The 18,376-nt window shown below is 34.1% G+C and overlaps 1 long non-coding RNA gene across 3 annotated transcripts in view; it reads right to left on the reverse strand.

Annotated features, from left to right (window-relative positions):
• Positions 1–17,981, reverse strand: part of LOC132681945 (uncharacterized) — an 85,425-nt gene extending 67,444 nt beyond the window's left edge. For all 3 annotated transcript variants that reach the window (XR_009611344.2, XR_009611343.2, XR_009611345.2), the window contains exons 1-2: positions 17,656–17,981; positions 8,045–8,136 (exon numbers count right to left, since the gene is read on the reverse strand). This is a non-coding gene — a long non-coding RNA (uncharacterized LOC132681945). The remainder of the gene's footprint in view (positions 1–8,044; positions 8,137–17,655) is intronic.
• Between the last annotated feature and the right edge of the window lie 395 nt (positions 17,982–18,376).

Consider the following 18,376-nt stretch of genomic DNA (forward strand, 5'->3'; position numbering starts at 1 on the left):
ATTTCAGCATTTCCTCCTTATCCTCTTGGAATCTTTACAAAAGCATAAGAATGTATTTTTGAATTTTTGAAGAACTCAGAAATCTCATTTTTAGAGAATCTTGGAGATAAATATAATCCCAAACTCAAAAATACATATTGGGGCTGCCAAAAGCAGCTGAGGCTGAGCAGAAGTTATCTGGAGAGAAGTGAAGACAAGAAGCACAGCAAATGATGAGGACTCTCCTTGACACAGCTCAAAGAACTACAAGAAAAAAAATCTACAGTTCAAATGCTCATTCTGAAGCCAAAAGCAGTAACAGAGGTACTGGTTTGATGCAAAGAAACAAAGAACATATAGTTACACAAAGAATTGCAAAGATGGGCCATATTTTGGGGGACCAGCCTGTCTCTATAGCAACAAATAGTTTCCCAATCGTGAGCACACAGCTGCCTGGAATAAAGAAGTCATATTGCAAGGCCACATGAATAAGTGTTGACTAACAAGATATAAGCTGAACTGCCTGGAAATTTGAAAAGATGACTCAAAAGTTCCTCTTGTCCCCTTTCTCTCCTGCTTCCTCCTCTTTAAGATTCTGATGTAATGCCAAAGTGATTGAGTAGATAAGAAGAGCTTCATAAGAAATAAATAAGCTTTACTCCTGTTTAAACCAATATTATTTGGATTTTCTTTAGAATGGCAGCTAAACCTTATCAGAAAAATTATAAATATACACGGGTTCATATGACGGCATTTCCAAGAGAAAATAAAAAGTAACAATTCTGACCATTTATCACTTAACCTGGAAATTTTTTATGTGAAAGAACCAGTAAAAGTGTATAGGTTAAGCATAGATATCATAAGCAGCAGCTAAGGCAGGTCCCAAACTGTGTTGGCTTTAGAAGACTGTCATTGTCTCATGAAGTTCCACCCTCTTTTGTTTTTGAATGTTTATTTATTTTGAGAGAGAGAGAGAGAGCGAGCGAGCACATGTGCACATGTGCTAGTGGGGGATGGGCAGAGAACGAGGGAGACAGAGAATCCCAGGCAGGCTCTGGGGATGTCAGCACGGACCCCAATGTGAGTCTTGATCTCACAGACTGTGAGATCGTGACATGAGTTGAAACCCAGAATCAGATGCTAAACCAACTGAGTCACCCTGGTGCCCCTAGTTCCACCCTCTTCTTAAAATTGCAACAAGACCTCTAGATTTCACAAAAAGAGAAACTCAAAATGTAGGATCATTATGAAGAAGTCACACAGACATCTATATTTTTCATCCAATGACTTAAAAAAATTCTTCATCTGTGTCAATTTTAGTTTCTGTAGAATTGGAAGGTTGTCCCTGGTAGTGACTGTGGGTCACCTCTCCATCAGTTCAATCATATTGATGTGATTTGAAGTGGGGGTTAGAACCAACAGTTAAGAATTCTTGAGCCATTTTTGGTGCAAAAGGTGTTTTTTGTTAAAATATGGGGGATAGGACCTGTGGGCAGAAAAGAACATTATGAGGAGCAACTGATCATATACTTTGAAGTTGGGAAGGGTAGAGACAAAGGAAGTTTCCAAAAGAATTTTCATATGTTAAAGATTTATGGGATCCTTGGAGGCCTAACTATTGTCAAGCTAAGGTTGTTTTTTTTTTTTTCTTCAACAAGGCATTAACATTAAGATTGGGAGTTCTTGGAGGAATGTCATACTCTGCCTGTCTCAAGTATTTGTTAATAGCCTGCAAGTTATAAGGAAATTTAATTTTATCTACATTTTTTTTGCCTTTGCATTTTCTGCATCAATGTGATAATCTTGTTCTTCAAATAACTAGCAATGAAGAAATGGGCAATGAAATCCAGTATTTTTTGGCATTTTTACATTGTATCTGAGGATTATTAGCAACCAAAAATAAATATAGTAAATAATTAAAGTGAAGTTGGTTTATATAATAGAATGTTATGCATACATGCATAACTCAGAACAAATTATTGAGCAACAAAAAGTAAAATGCACTTGTGTAAAATATAAACAGACATATTCATGAAACAATATCATACAATTACAGATAAGCATACACATGCACATCTATTACACACATTAAAGTGAAAGCCTACAGTGGATAGTGTGCCTGAAGAAAACATTGGTAAAGATAGAGCTAAAGAAAAATGCTAACAGGAGAAAGGGACCTTGTTTAGGTTATTGGTTCCCATTTACTATAGGTATGGTTATTTTTTGGCTTTGAATTATAGAACTAGAAATGCGTGTTTGTGTGTGTGTGTGTGTGTGTGTGTGTGTGTGTGTGTGTGTGATATTTTGTTTTCCTTTGTTATTTTATAGAGACATCTGACCAATATCACTGAAGACTGAGAAACAGGGTCGTTTCTCTGATTATAAAGTCAGATTTGATGAGGAGATAAGGCAAGTTGAGGGCAAAGTACAGGCTAACAGCACCTCCCCCCCCACTCCAGGTGGAATATGTGTGATATTCCTTGGACATTCCTGGCTACCCAAGAGCAAAGGAAAGGAGTTTAAGTGCTTGCCATGGTGGTGTGGGAAACAAAGGCAAAGGAAAAATTTAATTATGTTACTACTTACAGCTCATCGACAAGTCCTTGAAACAGGCAGAGTGACCTTCCTGTAGGAGCTCAGCTTCCTCCAATGATCACACTTTGCTAGGGGCAAAAGGCAATCTTGGCTTAACATTATCCTGAACCCCCAAGGATCCTTTCTGTGAGTCTCCTTAAACATATAAAAATTCCTTTGCAAACCTCCTTTTTTTCAACTCCCCTAACATATATGCTGATAATCATATTCCAAGCTTATGGCCCCCTGATATACATCTGAAGGGTCTCATGACTGAGGTTTTACTAAATGGTAATAAATGGTAATTTTCCTAACAGCAGCTAGCCCCTCAGAGCCCTGGAAATCTTGCTTCCAAAATTCCTTAGAGACTTACTTGGTAATTCCTTATACCCAACTTGAGGGTATATAATCAGTCACTCTGCACAACCCCAGTGTAGCTCTTTCAGCCCACAGGTCCTGTACCCAAGCTTTAACAAAATCACCTTTTTTTGCACCAAAGATGTCTTCAAGAATTCTTCCTTGGCTGTTGGCTCCAAACCCCACCGTCACCCCAAAACCCCATCAAGATTTATGTATCTATGCATGTTCAATGGCAGATGCCAGCCCTGTGTGCGTAAGTATATACATGTGAGAGCACACATGTGTATTTTGCATGAAAGAGAACACACTGAAGATTTTAAACAGTATCTACAGCATCTAAGCCCTAGTTTTAGAAGGCTGGCATGTATTCTAAATTCTTTACATTGCTAGAATAAATTTTCCTTTTCTATGATCCCAGATCTTTTTAAAGCCTAGTTTTTGTCCAAGTTATATATGATATTTCAATTTCTGGTCTTCAAATATGGATGCTGTTCCTCTCCTATGTATTATAACCACCTCAGACTATCATTATTATTATTATTATTATTATTATTATTATTATTATTACCACACATTTAATTATCTTTCTCAGGAAAACTGAGTTGACATTTCACTAATTTAACAAATGTTACACATAATTCTAGGAGTATCACGTTACTGGTAGGGCTCCCAATTTCTACATTTGAAGTTTATGCTACAAATTGTAAATGAGTCTGAGAATTTACTTAAATTTCAGCCTGTCGTGACACCAAATGTTAAAAAGAGATTCTATGCATTGCATAGAAGGTTGGATAAAATTGCCACAAGAAGAAATTGAGGCAGGTTCTCAGTTAAAACCCTAAATCAGCTGAACAGTTACATTGAACTCTTAGATGAACATTTCTTAGGAATTTAGAGAAGATGCATAACAAAAGCATCTGGAATACAGAAATGCTTGCTGCACATCAGTGCTGGTGTCACAACTAGTGCAACACAGCCGGCTGAGGCGCCAGCACGGAATGCACAATGAAGTCTGAGGCATCGAGCTGCAGGCAAAGCAGGTATGAGCGGAAGTAGGATCACTTCCATGTAACCAGGGACCACTTCCCTAACAACTTTAGCGGTGGGTGATTTAGAAAATGCATAACAAAAGCATGAAGAAAGAACTGTAAGAAAAAAAAACCCATTAGCAATGTAATTGAGCAGCAAATTTGCATTCTTGTCCTGTACGCTGCAAGGCTACATAGTAACCTTATTGATGGTGTTTAAATTGTGCTTAAATTACAATTGCAAATAAATGAGTGATTTATTGGATTTGGGTTAAAAGTGTGTTGTAATCAGAGAAAAGCAAGAAATGTCTTTCAATATTCTCTAATAAACCTGTTTGAAGAATACAAAAGCAGTAAGTTCACCCTCTTCCTTAAATGGTTTAAACAGTGGAAGAAGCAAGTCACGTGCTTACTGTAAAACACATGTTTGATTGGGTCTTTTATCATACTCTCAAATGTCATTTTCCTGAACCCTTTCCTTTTTGATCTTTGGCAAGGAAAGGATATATAATATTTTACTAAAAATATGAAACATATACTTCAGCAACAATTAAACACCGAGAAGGTATAAATATGCTTTAACTCTTCTACAGATTTACTTTTATAGATCAGGTAATGAGCTGATACGATCTCTAACACACCAATTTCTTTATCCCCAAAACATTTTAAATAATTTTATAGTGCAGGTACAGGGCATAGGATCAATCATGTGATGGGCTTATTGTTTTCATTTATGGTTTGTATAACTTGTTACAAGTACATTGTTGTATTTTCTTTATATTCTGATGTCTCAAAATGATGCATTAAAATTGCAGCTTGTTTTTGTTTTCCACTTTTAAAAAACATTTTCCTCTTATCTTCCATTCCAAAGGAAGAATCTGGCCTTTTGTACATCTTTGCCTAAGAAGGTTTTACAAGATAGGTAGGGGAAGCTACCTCAAACAAGTCTCATTTTTGTATGTATGTGAAAGCTCCGGCTTATTTATGAGACTTTGCTAAGTATTCCACTGGAGAAATGCCTTATATTTTGCAAGCCATTTCACTGTTAATAAATTAACTCAAAACAACTCATTATGCTCGTCAAGTTACATGTTATCACAAAACATGTTCCTGTTAAATATTTGCAAAATTTTTAGCAAATTTTACTGCATGGGTTGTTTTCAACATCTCTGAATATTTTTGAAGTTTTGGTTCAGTTTTAATTTTAATGTGTGTGTGTGTGTGTGTGTGTGTGTGTGTGTGTTTAGATCTCAGACCATTGATTCAGCCAATTAGCTTTGGTTTTGAATGCCAATGTGTATGCATTCCTATTTCAGACACTGAACATCTCATTTCTTTTCAATATACACCAGCTATACATTTGATAAGGTCAAGTTCTATTTCTGGATTAGGATCAAAAGTGTGTTGAAATTAAGAAAATTTCATGATTTACAAATGTATTGGCATCCACCCTTTGTAAACGCTTGTAAGTCAAAACTCACAAGAAAACGCATTCCCGAATGTCATAAGCCCGAACCCTGCAAGAACCCAGGGTATCCTGTACTTTACTCATAGAGGAAGTGGTAGGACAGGACTATAGTAGGCAAAGAGAAAACAATTTAAACTGAAAATTAAACTGTAACCGTGAACTGCTAGTTATAATTCATGAGGGAGACTCAAATGCTGTGAAAGCCATAATGTTTTTTTTAATGTTTATTTATTTTTGAGCGAGAGAGGGCACATGCGGGAAAGGGGCAGAGAAAGGGAGACAGAGAATCCCAAGAAGGCTCTGCACTGTCAGCACAGAGACTGACATAGGGCTCTAACTCATGAAACTGAGATCATGACCTGAGCCAAAACCAGGAGTCAGATGCTTCACCTACTGAGCTACCCAGGCATCCCTATAACGTTCGTATAGAACTTGTGAATTTTTCAAATCCTTAGAAAACATCGTATTTGCTAAATAGGTAAGTTTTTCAATTTAATGACCTGGCTACTTTGTAAATTGTCTTTCAGCCATTTGATTTTTATTACATATTTTCACCAGATTTTTGGCCATCTATCATGTTGGCCTTTTCCCCTGAGTAAATGGTTTATATTAGGAAGGAATAAACCTTCTGATTGCCTAGGGAGGCTGGATACTGGGCCAATTTCCATTCTTTCAGGAAGAGCACAGAAGCTGCAAAGTCACCATTGACTTTCAAGGCAGCAGTCAGTAACCCAGGGGAGGAGAGAAATGCAGGACTTCTTAGAATTTTGGCAGATTAAAAACAAAAACAAAAACAAACAAAAAGAAAACCTAGGACTTCTATAAGAATCTGAAAAGGTAATATGACAAAATGCTAATAACTGAAATGATATTTCTCTGTCAAACCAGATTAATAGAGATTTGGAATTAGTTATACATTTTTTCAAGTTCTGTAGACCAAAGTACATTTATTCCACTTCTCTTCCTATGGTTGGAACTATATTTTACAACTGATTTTTACAGATGAGAATAAAATAAAATAGCAGCAATTCTAAGTGATAGCTCACCAATACTTTGTTAACTTGCCCTAGATAAAAGGAAAGGTTCAATAGAAAGAAATGTTGCATCTTATTACTTATAATTATAGCTTGGTTAGTTTGAGTTTAATTTTACAAGGATATTTCTAATTATTTGTTGGTGATTATCTCACCATGTATTATGAAAAGAGGTGAAATTTTTGATATTTATATGCTAAAAGTTTTTTAGTAGAACTGCAAAAATAATGATCTACAGATTATAAAGGACACGCTTTTAAAAACATTTTAATTCCGGGGTTCCTGGGTGGCTCAGCCGGTTAAGTGGCTGACTTCGGCTCAGGTCATGATCTCGCGGTCCGTGAGTTCGAGCCCCGCGGCGGGCTCTGTGCTGACAGCTCAGAGCCTGGAGCCTGTTTCAGATTCTGTGTCTCCCTCTCTCTGACCCTCCCCTGTTCATGCTCTGTCTCTCCCTGTCTCAAAAATAAATAAAACGTTAAAAAAATATTTTAATTCCTGGGGTTAGTAACCTTTAAGTGTAGAGACGCAGTAAAGCACTGTAATGGATAGGTATCGGTGACGATGAGTAACTATGCTGAATACAGCAACGTTTGAGTGTAGATACTGGGAGTAGATAGTACTCAGATAGCAGGAGAGGAAAACAAGCTACAACAGGACTAAGGCCTGGTCATGAAGTACAACTGTAGCATTTATCATATACCAGTTCCTTCATATTGCACCGATGCCTTAAACCCCATATGAGTATTTTGACATAAACAGGGTGTAAGTATTAGCAGATTCCCAGAGCAGTCATCTGGTCAAAAGGACTTACTAGTATTCTATTTATTTTAAAGTAATGTATCTATCCTAAGAGATACTGTTCAAGCTTTTGGGGTCAGAAATGCAAAAAAAAAAAAAAAAAAAAAAAAAAAGGAGAGGCAGACAATCATTTCCATGTTTTTCCTCTGTCCACAACATGAAATTGCTGTGATTGACTGTTAATATGCTATATGGCCATATGCTATATGGCCATAATCATGATGAACAATTTTTTCGTGACCTTAAATTTCTGATACAGGATGTCAAATCCAACCTCTTTAACTTTTTGATGCCAGCCAATGATTGAGCCCTGTGAAAACAGGTCCCACATCTATTTTTCTTGATATTATATCCCATTTTCTCAGCTACTTTCTGATAAGCAGATCAAGAGGTACCCAATGAATATTAAAATTCATTCAGTCAAAAGATGTATACTTATTCCTACTACAGATGAGGCTTCCTTACAAACTCACTAAGCGAAAGTTTTGACATGTTTTAGTATTTTTGCCTACATGATAAGTAAGCAATGGAATTTCAGGATTCTGTACTTCCATTAACACATGGTTCTCATAGGGTTTTTTTACTTACTAGATTTTTTTGTTTTATATTACAGTGTCTTTACTAGATGACACTTCTATTTATATTGGAGTTATGGGTACTGTTTCTTCTGCTTGAAGATGTTTATTTATGACATTTGAAATCTGCCCCCTTGTTTCCTTCTACTTTTTACCATCAAGATTCCAAGGGATAAGTCATTCCAACCCACTCTCTCTCTCCAGAATGGGCACCTTCTGAAGACTCACCTCTGTTTCCACACATAGTTATCCATTTCCTTTCAGTTGTATGGGAGGTAGTGCTATAATCCTAAAAGCTTCAGTCCTGTTCCATTATTCCCCTGTTTAGAAAGAGATATTGAGATGTTTAGAAAAACGGGTACAAAATTTTGGGAAAGTAATATTAAGGTAATAATAAAAAGGAGGTATTAACAAAATATCACTAAAATTTGTTGTTAAGTGCCTTAAAGGACACAGCTAAAAAGACATTTTCAAATGCGTTGGCATTCCTATTTTTGCTAGTCTCAGGTAGCCACAGATAGCTATAAGGTAGCAGTATTTATTTCTAGCCTAAATGGATTTAGAAATGCCCCAAATACAAGTAGTTATCATTACAGATTTCATGCCCATCAGAGAAACTCCCCACCACTGGTAAGTTTGTGGTCTATCCAGGTTGCTGCTAAGAAGCTTAGTGAGTGTTACAAGTTAAGAGGAGAAACAAAACATAGTAAGTAGTACAGGAAATAGCTATTGTCATAATATATGTTTTCTAGCAATAAGAAATAAATACATAAATTCCAAAAGACTGGTAAGACTGTCCATGTAATATCATGTTTAGTTTGAAATCTTTAATTACCTGTTAAGTATAAAGAAACCAGAGATAGCTTAGAAAAGACGGTCAACAGTGAGGAGGAATAAATAAACAACTTATTAAAAGAAGGTAAATTCACTCCAAATATAAAATTTTATTAGTCGCTTTCCAAAGTAATAACTTAAAATCATGGCTTAGTTTCCAAATAAATTAAGATTGAAAATCTGAATGGTTGAGCAATATGGGATGAGGGATAATTAAGTAAATGAAATGAAAATAATTAATGACATACTGAGAGATAATGAGAAAAAGCCTAAAGATATTATAAAATTGTCTTCATTAGTTTTACTTTTTTTGTTTTAAAAATGCATGCATTTGTAAGACTATACCCATGAATATTGCATATAAAAATATTGATTAGGAGATAATTCCTCAGATATAAACAAAATAGCCGATTATTAGATATAATGCTATAAAGCAACTGCAATGAATTATAACATTGTAACTAGTTATTCTTCTCCAACTCTATAAGCTCCAAAAATACCAACACTCCTCCAAGTTACATTTTTTAAAACTTTTTTCATGGTTTATTATCTTTGAGAGAGAGAAAGAGAGAGCGTGAGTAGGGAAGGGGCATAGAGAGAGGGAGACACAGAATAGGAAGCCGGCTCCAGGCTCAGAGCTCTCAGCACAGAGCCTGATGCGGGGCTCGAACTCACAGACCACAAGATCATGACCTGAACTGTAGTCAGCTGCCCAACTGACTGAGCCACCCAGGTGCCCCTACATTTACAAAGCATGACAAACATAAACATAAAAGGTATGGAAGGGGAAACATATGGAAATGCATTTGATAGGCTTTTTGGAGATATGCACAAGCCCTTAATAGTAAGTTTTATCAATGTAGAAAAACCTACATAAGACAATACTCAAATTATAAGCACAGATTAATGTATTTCAAGTAAGTTTTGATGCCTGCAAAATAGTTCAGTTTTATTTAAAACAATATTAACTATAAAATGCTCTTCCATGACTATTTACTTTAAAAGCAGTGTCTTTATTGTGTAGATGAGGCAGTTGTATGTTTCTTATGTAGAGTTTATCAATTTTACCCATTTAAGAAAGCTAAAGAAAAGGGTTTTTTTAATTTTATATTTAATATAATTCAAAATACCCAATTCATAAGAATAAAATAATACATTTTACAATCTACAATGAGTTTATACACATTGAACTTACCTTTTAAAACACTGATGCAAATGTTATTTAGGCTTTGAAAGCCAAAGATAAAATAGGTCAAAATAACTTATCAAAACAACGTTTTGTTGAGACAGTTTTCCTAAATCAATGGTTATCAGCCAAAGCAATTTGCAGCCTCTATAGGATTCATTTAACAGGGTCAGGAGACATTTTTAGTTGTCAACAAACTGGGAGAGAGGAGCTGGGGAAGCTATTGGAATCTAGTGGGCAGGGGCCAGAGATGCTACTAACCATTCCTATAATGTATGAACAGACAGACCCTCACAATAGTTATCCAGACCAAAATGTCAACAGTCCTAGCAATAAGAAACCCTGCTTCTGAGCAGGTTTGAGACTACTAGATATTTAGAAAATAGGAAATCGACGTTTTTTTTCTCCCCAAGCAGTGTAAAATCCACGTATAATAGAATAATCCATACTTCCCTTAATAGACTTTGTCTTCTTTGCCTCATTAATCATCAGTCATATTCCAACAATTGTTGAAGACATAGCATTTAAAAATTAAGTAAAATTTAAAAGGTCTTACTAATACAACATAATTGAAACTGAATACAATTTCTAAAAATTTGCCATATTCCCATATACAAAATTACACAGACATACACATTAGGAAAAATACATCTAACATTTGCATAACTCCTTAAAATTCACTTTATTATTCCAAGTGGCCTCATTATACCCCCGAATTCAATTGCCTCCAATACATTGGTTGTGTTTAACAGTAATCTCATTTCTTGAGCTTCAGAGGTGTTCAAGATCTGTTGGTCCCCTTTTCATAGACGCTGTTAGTAACCTGCCCAGCATAGAGTAAATATGCAGTCAATTCTATTGACTAGACCATAAATAGTATGAGAATATGATAAGCCTGCCTAGTTCACCAATGTATTTAAATACTTTACATAATATTCATCACATATAGAATCTCAATCAATATTTATTGAATGAATGAATGAATGAATGAATGAAATAGGTAAGTTTTTAATTTATTTTTCAATTGTATAGAATATTTCTGCTTTTATTACAGAATCCAAAAGATTTAAAATCTTTATATTTTGTATATTTGGCAAGCAAATACCATTTTAGGGGTAGCACAGTTGAAGTAATTGACCAAAAATATTCATAAAACTTTGATTCTTGAGTCACACAATGTAAAAGCCTAGTAACAGGTTAATGAGCTGTTGAATAGCCTGTGATAAATAGTGAGAGGTTGAAGGGAAACCCATTAACATGTCAAAACTGCTGAGATGGAGTCCTTGTTTTGAACATTTCTTTTTCTTTGGGAAAAAAAAATATTGACATCTCTCAATCTCCATTTGTGCTTTGTTCAGGAGAAAACTAGATTTTTAATTTTGCATCTGTTTGTTTATTAAATGGAACTATGTTCAAACTGCATTTAAAAGCTGCACCAAAGCTTAGAGTCTTCCAGAATCTGTTCACAAGGGTAAGGACAAATGTACATAAAAGACCTCTGGTTTTCACTGACATCACATCTTGTCATCTTAACCGTATTACTAGTAAGTAATATTGGATATTTAATTTTGCTTAGAACTGAAATATGGAGAATACATAAAATATACATTTAATATTCAAGGAAATAAGAAATAATTCAATCAATAATAGAAACAAAAATACAAATTTAATTTTACCTTGAAATGTCATTTTCATGTTCCCTTAGCAATTCGAAGTTACAATGAGGACCTAACTGAAGACAGCATAGACAAGGAATTTATTCTTGTCTCATTCAGTTCCTTGACAGATAAGCTTGTATTTAGATATTAATTCATTGCTTTATAGTAAGCTGATAATAATAGGTGCTTTCCCTTTCATATTATGTTAGTGCAAAATGAGTATTATAATTTATGTGAATGTCTTTTGAAAACCACAGATGTGAAATTCCCAATGTGTATTTTACCATTCTCTTTAAACATGTAAAGATTTTTTATGATACATGTACCATATGTTTGCTGAAATCTCCTTTAAAATATCTGGTTCTGTGATTCCACATTTTCCCACTAACAGTGATAAATTAGGACAGAAGAACTATGCTTCTGTGCATCTACTTTATAAATGCAGTATTTTTAATCACTTTTTCTAACAGTACAATATTTCAGACTATGTGAGAAGACTTTAAAATTATCTATAATTCCATTAAATATTGTAGTCGTGTCCTTCCTTATACATGTAATGGGATGAAAATTATTTTATCAGCTGGTGCATTTTGGAAACATAGTGTCTTTATTTAGAAGAATCATTTGATATGCAACTTGAAAGCACTGAGTTCAAGTTTGTGAAAGAAATAACCTAGACATAGAGAAATATCTTTGTGTAAGGAAAAAAATACCCAGAAACTTAAGGATTTTAGATAGCTAAGGAGCAAGGCATAAGTACAGTTAAATGTAAGTTGGATTAGAGGTTTACTACTGTAAATGTTTTTCATAATTATAAGCAATAAGGTTCTAAGTTTGAGTGTCCCAACCTTTCTTTCACAATCCATCCTTACCTATCCACAAGAAGATACAATATCTACAAACATCTAGAAAGGTAAAATGTCCCTACTCATAATTATAAATTATTTTACTTTGTTTTCTTTTGTTTCAAATTTATTTATTTATTTTGAGAGAGATAGAGCACGAGCACGGCATGTGCCGAGAGAGAGAGAGAGGTAGACAGACAATCCCAAGCAGGCTCTGCACTTAGGACCTTGAGCTGAGATCAATATTCAGAAGCTTCACCGACTGAACCACCTAGGCACCCATATAAAATATTTTATGTATTAAAATATATGTTGACCCAGTGTGAAGTCCTCACCTTTATCAAGTTGCTAGGTTCATCAAGCAGCAGAATATAAAACTTAGAGAATATACTTAACCTGTTCCCTTCAGCTTTAAATTAATTTCTATCCCTAAATCCCTGTAAAACCAAACCAAACCAAACCAAACACAAAAGACTAGCAAACAGATTTTCTCAGAATTTCTTTTTGTTTGTTTTCTTATTTTATCTGATTTGTTGCAATGAACGTAGAGTTGGCACTGGGGCTAATGGGGAAGAATTGTATTGGGGCTAATGGGGAAGAATTTGGTGACATATGATTAATTTTCACTTACCAAGTCAGGTGCTGAAAAACATTTTAAGGATTGAATTTACCTCCAGAATTATGAATGTCAGTGAAATGTGAGAAATTTTTTAGCTTTTCAATGCCATTCTTTAAAGGAATAAGTCCCTTACTAATCTGGAATGTCTGACATTTTTTTTTCAATGAATAATTAAATGTACTCATTGAAATGCAATTCAGATACTCACTGCTCTGCTCAAGACTTTTGATGCTTCCTATTTTCATCCAAATATATTCCAGTGTCTTTATGTAGAACATAAGAACTTCTAGTATCTTGTAGTGTCCCTGACCTCATGTCCTACTTCTCTATCCCTCTCTCAATGGGCTGCACATAAACTAGTCAGAGTCCAGCCAGGATTTTTACTTGTTCCCCTTGTTTGGGACATGCCTATTCCAGATAATGCCATGGACACTATAAAGGAACAATTGAAAACTTTGACTATAAGTTTGACCATCAATATGCATTTCATTTATCAAATATATCTTAAAGTTTGGGAAGGTTTCATTAAAAATAACTAATTTAATTGCAGTTAGTCAGTGAAAGGTTTATTTTATTTTCTAGGAGAAAATAGATATTTTAAATATTTTACCATGAATCTGTTGATTTCTTAGGAAGGTGTGTTTCAATATATATTTCGAATAAATCCTCAGAAATATGGAGAGGCATCTAAAAAAATGTTTTAACAGTTCTCAAAAATTATTTTTACATTTCCTACAGCCAGAGAATGTACAATTTTTTTAAAGTTACCAAATAAAATGAAAAGCTAAAGGAATATTCTAAGGTAAATATCAACAGCAGTTACTGATTTTTTAGAAGAGATATATTTTGAATTTCCCCCACAAGACCACTTCTCTCGTTTGACTACTTCTCAGTCAATTCATACTTTCTATACTTTTAAAATGCATATTAGTTTTAGCTTACTATGCTAATATTAAAAAGATATAATATTTGTAATTACATGTTTTTTTATATCTCACTTATTAATTCCTTGAAAAATAGTGGGTAATTCAATTAGACATCCAGCAACACTTTGCAACAAATAAATTGAAAAATACATTTTTGGTCATTCAAGTGTATTGACCCATTCAAGTGTATTAGCAATATGAAAATAGTTGGATAAATTACTAGTATTTCTTTATTTTTGTGGGTTTACAAGGCTTTACACACTATTTATTCTTCACAGAAATCAACTGTGCTTGCAAATACTTTGTTAGTCTTAAATTTCTTTCCCATTAAATGCCAAAAACTGGATATGTTTATTGATATACTAAAGGAAAGAATGCACTATCTCAAGAATGATTTTTAGTAGCAAGAATCACATATTTCCTATTATATAGAAAAAAGATTGAGACAATATACAGATTTGAAAGTAGGTTATTTCTTATGTATAGTCTATAACAGGTTATGTATAGAGTATAACAGGTAGGCTAACTGAGAAAACATAAGTAATAAGCAATACTTTGTTCTGGAAAGAGTTTGTATATGAAATGTGCTACCAATTTGTCAATATTTTAAAAATAAATAATTTGACCAAATGTTTTATCCAACATAACAGTCTGAAAGTTGTGAAGTAGACAGATTATTTCTAATTTCTTTACAGGTGTTTTATAGATATCATTATGCTAGAAAACAATTGAGCAGTATAGATATGAATTTTCAGTATATGTATTTTGAGCCAAAGACGTAACTGTGGGATTATTAAATCTTTCTAATTTGGAAATGTTTTTGCATTACAGAATCACTATAAGTCTTTCACTTGAATTCGGTTATAATCAGTAAGCCATAATGACTAGGAACTTCCAGTTGGTTCAGGGGAAAAATAGCAGTCCATGGTAGCAAAGACACCTGTATCTCAATGTCAGATCTGCCATTTAATAGCAGAAAACTAGGCATGTTGATTAACCTCTAGGTGCTTTACTTTTCATTGTTAAGTAGGGCATGATAACTCCTGCCTCACAGGATTGTTATGGTTTATGTAAAAACATGTCACAAGGTACATGAATATTAAGATAAAGCTACATGTCTTTGTATTAATCATGTTAATCAGATAAAGAAATGGTACAAGTTCAAAAATAGTACCAAAAGCAGAAGAAAAAGTCATTTTATGACAAAATATTAAAGATAAATTCAAATAAATCACAGTTGTTATGCAGTATAGGTTTTACAAATCTTAAAAGATAATTGTCATAAATAGAAGGTATTGTCACACTAGGGCGTTCCGGCTAAATATAGAATTCTAGTCACAAGGGCTTCCAACCAGTCTCACTGCTTCTATCCTTGGCCTTCTATTGTTTATTCTTAACAAAACAATAATAATGTTCCTTTCAAGACAATTAGACATGTTCCTTGACTCCAAACCATCTAGTGGCTTCACAATTTACGCAAAATGAAAGATGTCATTTCATAAGCTACCTTGCACTGCTTCATGTCATTCTGGGCCACTTCTCCAATCTGATATTACACCTGTCTCTGTCTCACTCATTTCATTTCAGACACACAAATTACCCTGTGTTTATGAAACAATCAAGGGATAGTTCTGCCACAGAGCCTTTTACCATACTGTTCCCTCTGCCCCAAAAAGCTCTTCCCTGGCTATCCAGATAATTCATTCCCATACTTCAAGTCTCTGCTGACATGGACCTTTATCGGTTGACCTCCAGTTGTCATTTTTCTCTTCTCTTCATTTCACATATCGCTATCAAAATTCATTCATTCATGTTTATTGTCTCTTGCCTCACCCACACTAGAAAGTAACTGTGAAAGCAAATGCTAAATAATTTTTAATTCTCAGTAATTGTTACATAGAATGTCTCAGAATATATTTACTGTATGAATAAATATGCTTTAATTTTTAATTTAGGATTATCCATGCGCTTCTTTTTAACCCCTTCATGCTTGGAACAACTTATTACTATTTCCATATACAGTTTTATGTTATGTTCTTTTTAAACCTCTAAAACAATAATAGCTATTAAATCTTTCAATTCTACTTTTAAATATTTTGTATTTTAAATACAGAAGTCTTACTTATTTCATAACTTAAATTATGGATCCAACATAAAGTTTATGAACAGTTCAGAAGGTCGTGTTTTACAACTGAGATCCATAAAGTTTTTCTTATATATACATATATACTCTGACAGAGAATAATTCTATCCTTCAGTTCTTAGAATATTTACAATCAAACAACTTTGCTTTAAATTGTGGTTAGTGCAGTTTCTCAATGAATCCATTATATAGTTTGAATATAAGTGTAATAAAAAATGCATATGTTTAATAAAAGTAGAGCAGTAAACCACCTCTATTTCAAGTAATCAACATTTCATTAATAAATATAACCCATGTACTAATATTTCTTATGCATTAAAAATAGTACTGATACGTTTCAGTAAACATCTAATAAAATCAACATAAATTATAAGAGTTTCTATAAGATTTATCATTCCTCCACTCTTTCTTCACACAGTTTACTTATACCAATGTTCTCCTGGGTGCCAGGACTCTGCTATGCACTGAAAGTGATGTGTGAAGGTGGCACATATACAATAAGGGTGAAAATGTTTTCTGCCCTTACCTTCAAAATAATAACAGTCTCTTAGAGAAGACAGAAAGAGAAATAAGTAGTTTCAAAATTATGATAATTATCAAAACCGGGGGGAAATTTTTCAAAGTGCTAACAGGATTAAGCAACAGTCCCCCCCGCCCCCAACCCCAAATCGGGGAAATACAACTAAAGGAAACATACACCTTCAGTGGGTATGGAAGGTATTCGCCATGCAGAAACTTAGATCTGAAGGTCATAGAAACAATACTGGGCAAAGAAAATGCTCAAAGGAAGTTAATAAAATATCCATATTTTAGTGATATTTAATATGAAGTTTAAATGTATTCAATATTCAAGAGTCAAAACAAATAAACAATTTAAATGCATTTTCCCCTCCCTTTTCCAGACTCTTATTTTCAAGGCTTTTAAACCCAAAGGATAAAAAAGGAAATAAAATGGCTGTACAATATTCACTTGCTTATTTTAGTTTGTATATAATTATTCTGATGCACACATATGTGAGGCTAATATTTGCCAAATTGGCAAACTTTCCTTTCTTCTTTATAATTTCATTGCTAAAAATTCACCAAATTTTTTATAAATGAAATAAACATTTCAGATTTATCCTCATAAGTGAAGAATATTTTTTCACTTGAAACAATTAGGATTTACTTCTATAGATCACATTGAGTCTGGCAGGAAAGCCATTGCTACAGCTGCACTCACTTCAGTGAATTACTTTTTAATTACCAACAATTCTTTTCATTTGGCTTGGATGACCAGACAAGCATCTGGGAATTTAAAAAAAAAAAAAAAAAAAAAAAAAAAAAGTCTCTCTAACATAAGATCTTTTCTTAGCTGTACAAATCCCATTTTTGTTTTTGTTATTTTTAACCAAAATAGGGCCATAATTTTTTCTTTCAATACTACTAAATAAATTTAGGCAGGATTCCATAGCAACACTCAGTACAGAAAAATCTAAATAAATAAGGTCAGGCAAAGCCTAGTAATTAAATCAGCAGGGCTGAGATCTCTCCCTAGTGGAATTTTAAATCTAAATGCCAATTGGCCCAACAGTCTTAGAAGAGTACTTTTGCATCTGAGTTATTTCTGTCATAGAGGGCTGGGTTACCTTTCAGGGTTGTAACATTTCCACTGGCTCCAGCTTCTTCCTGAAAGCTGAGGAATAACTTCCTTGGATCATCCATGAGGCTGGAAACATCGCTCCTTTTTTGCAACCAAGCTGGCCAACTGGAGCGAAGAAGAAATTCAAAACAGTGTTTTTCCATCTCAAAATTAAGAAAAAAGAAGGCCAATCCCACAGGGAGGTTTTAACATCTTCAGATATTCAGCTTGTAGAGAGCCTCACACAGTGTCTGTTGGTTAGTTCCCAAATAACAGCCTGTTAAGGGAGCTTACACTTCTTGTCTGTTACAAGACGAGGGCCATTATGTTCAGCATCTGCCAGTGCTTCTCCCTTCTTTATGTATCTTCAGACTGTATTTTAAAACAGAAACTTTCTAAAAGAAACCACGTCTTTCTCTTCAATGTTTAAAAAAACTGTATTTGGCAAATCAGGTCCTAATTCAACATATAATATTTTCATCAGCTTAGTAATTAAGAAGGCAAAATACCATTTAATGTTTCAAAACCAGATAAAGTTATTTACCATTCCATAATTAGTTATTGAATGTTGACATTAAAAATAACCTTAGCAGCATTTAATTCTCTGTACCGTTCACTCCTTCTAACACTCCTTTTTTGGGTGCCTGGGTGGCTCAGTCAGTGAAGCTTCTGACTCTTGATTTTGGCCCAGGTCATGATCTCATAGTCATGAAATCGATCCCCCATCA

The sequence above is a fragment of the Panthera onca genome, chromosome A1 (assembly GCF_046562875.1).
Source record: "Panthera onca isolate mPanOnc1 chromosome A1, mPanOnc1 haplotype 2, whole genome shotgun sequence".
NCBI lineage: Eukaryota > Metazoa > Chordata > Mammalia > Carnivora > Felidae > Panthera > Panthera onca.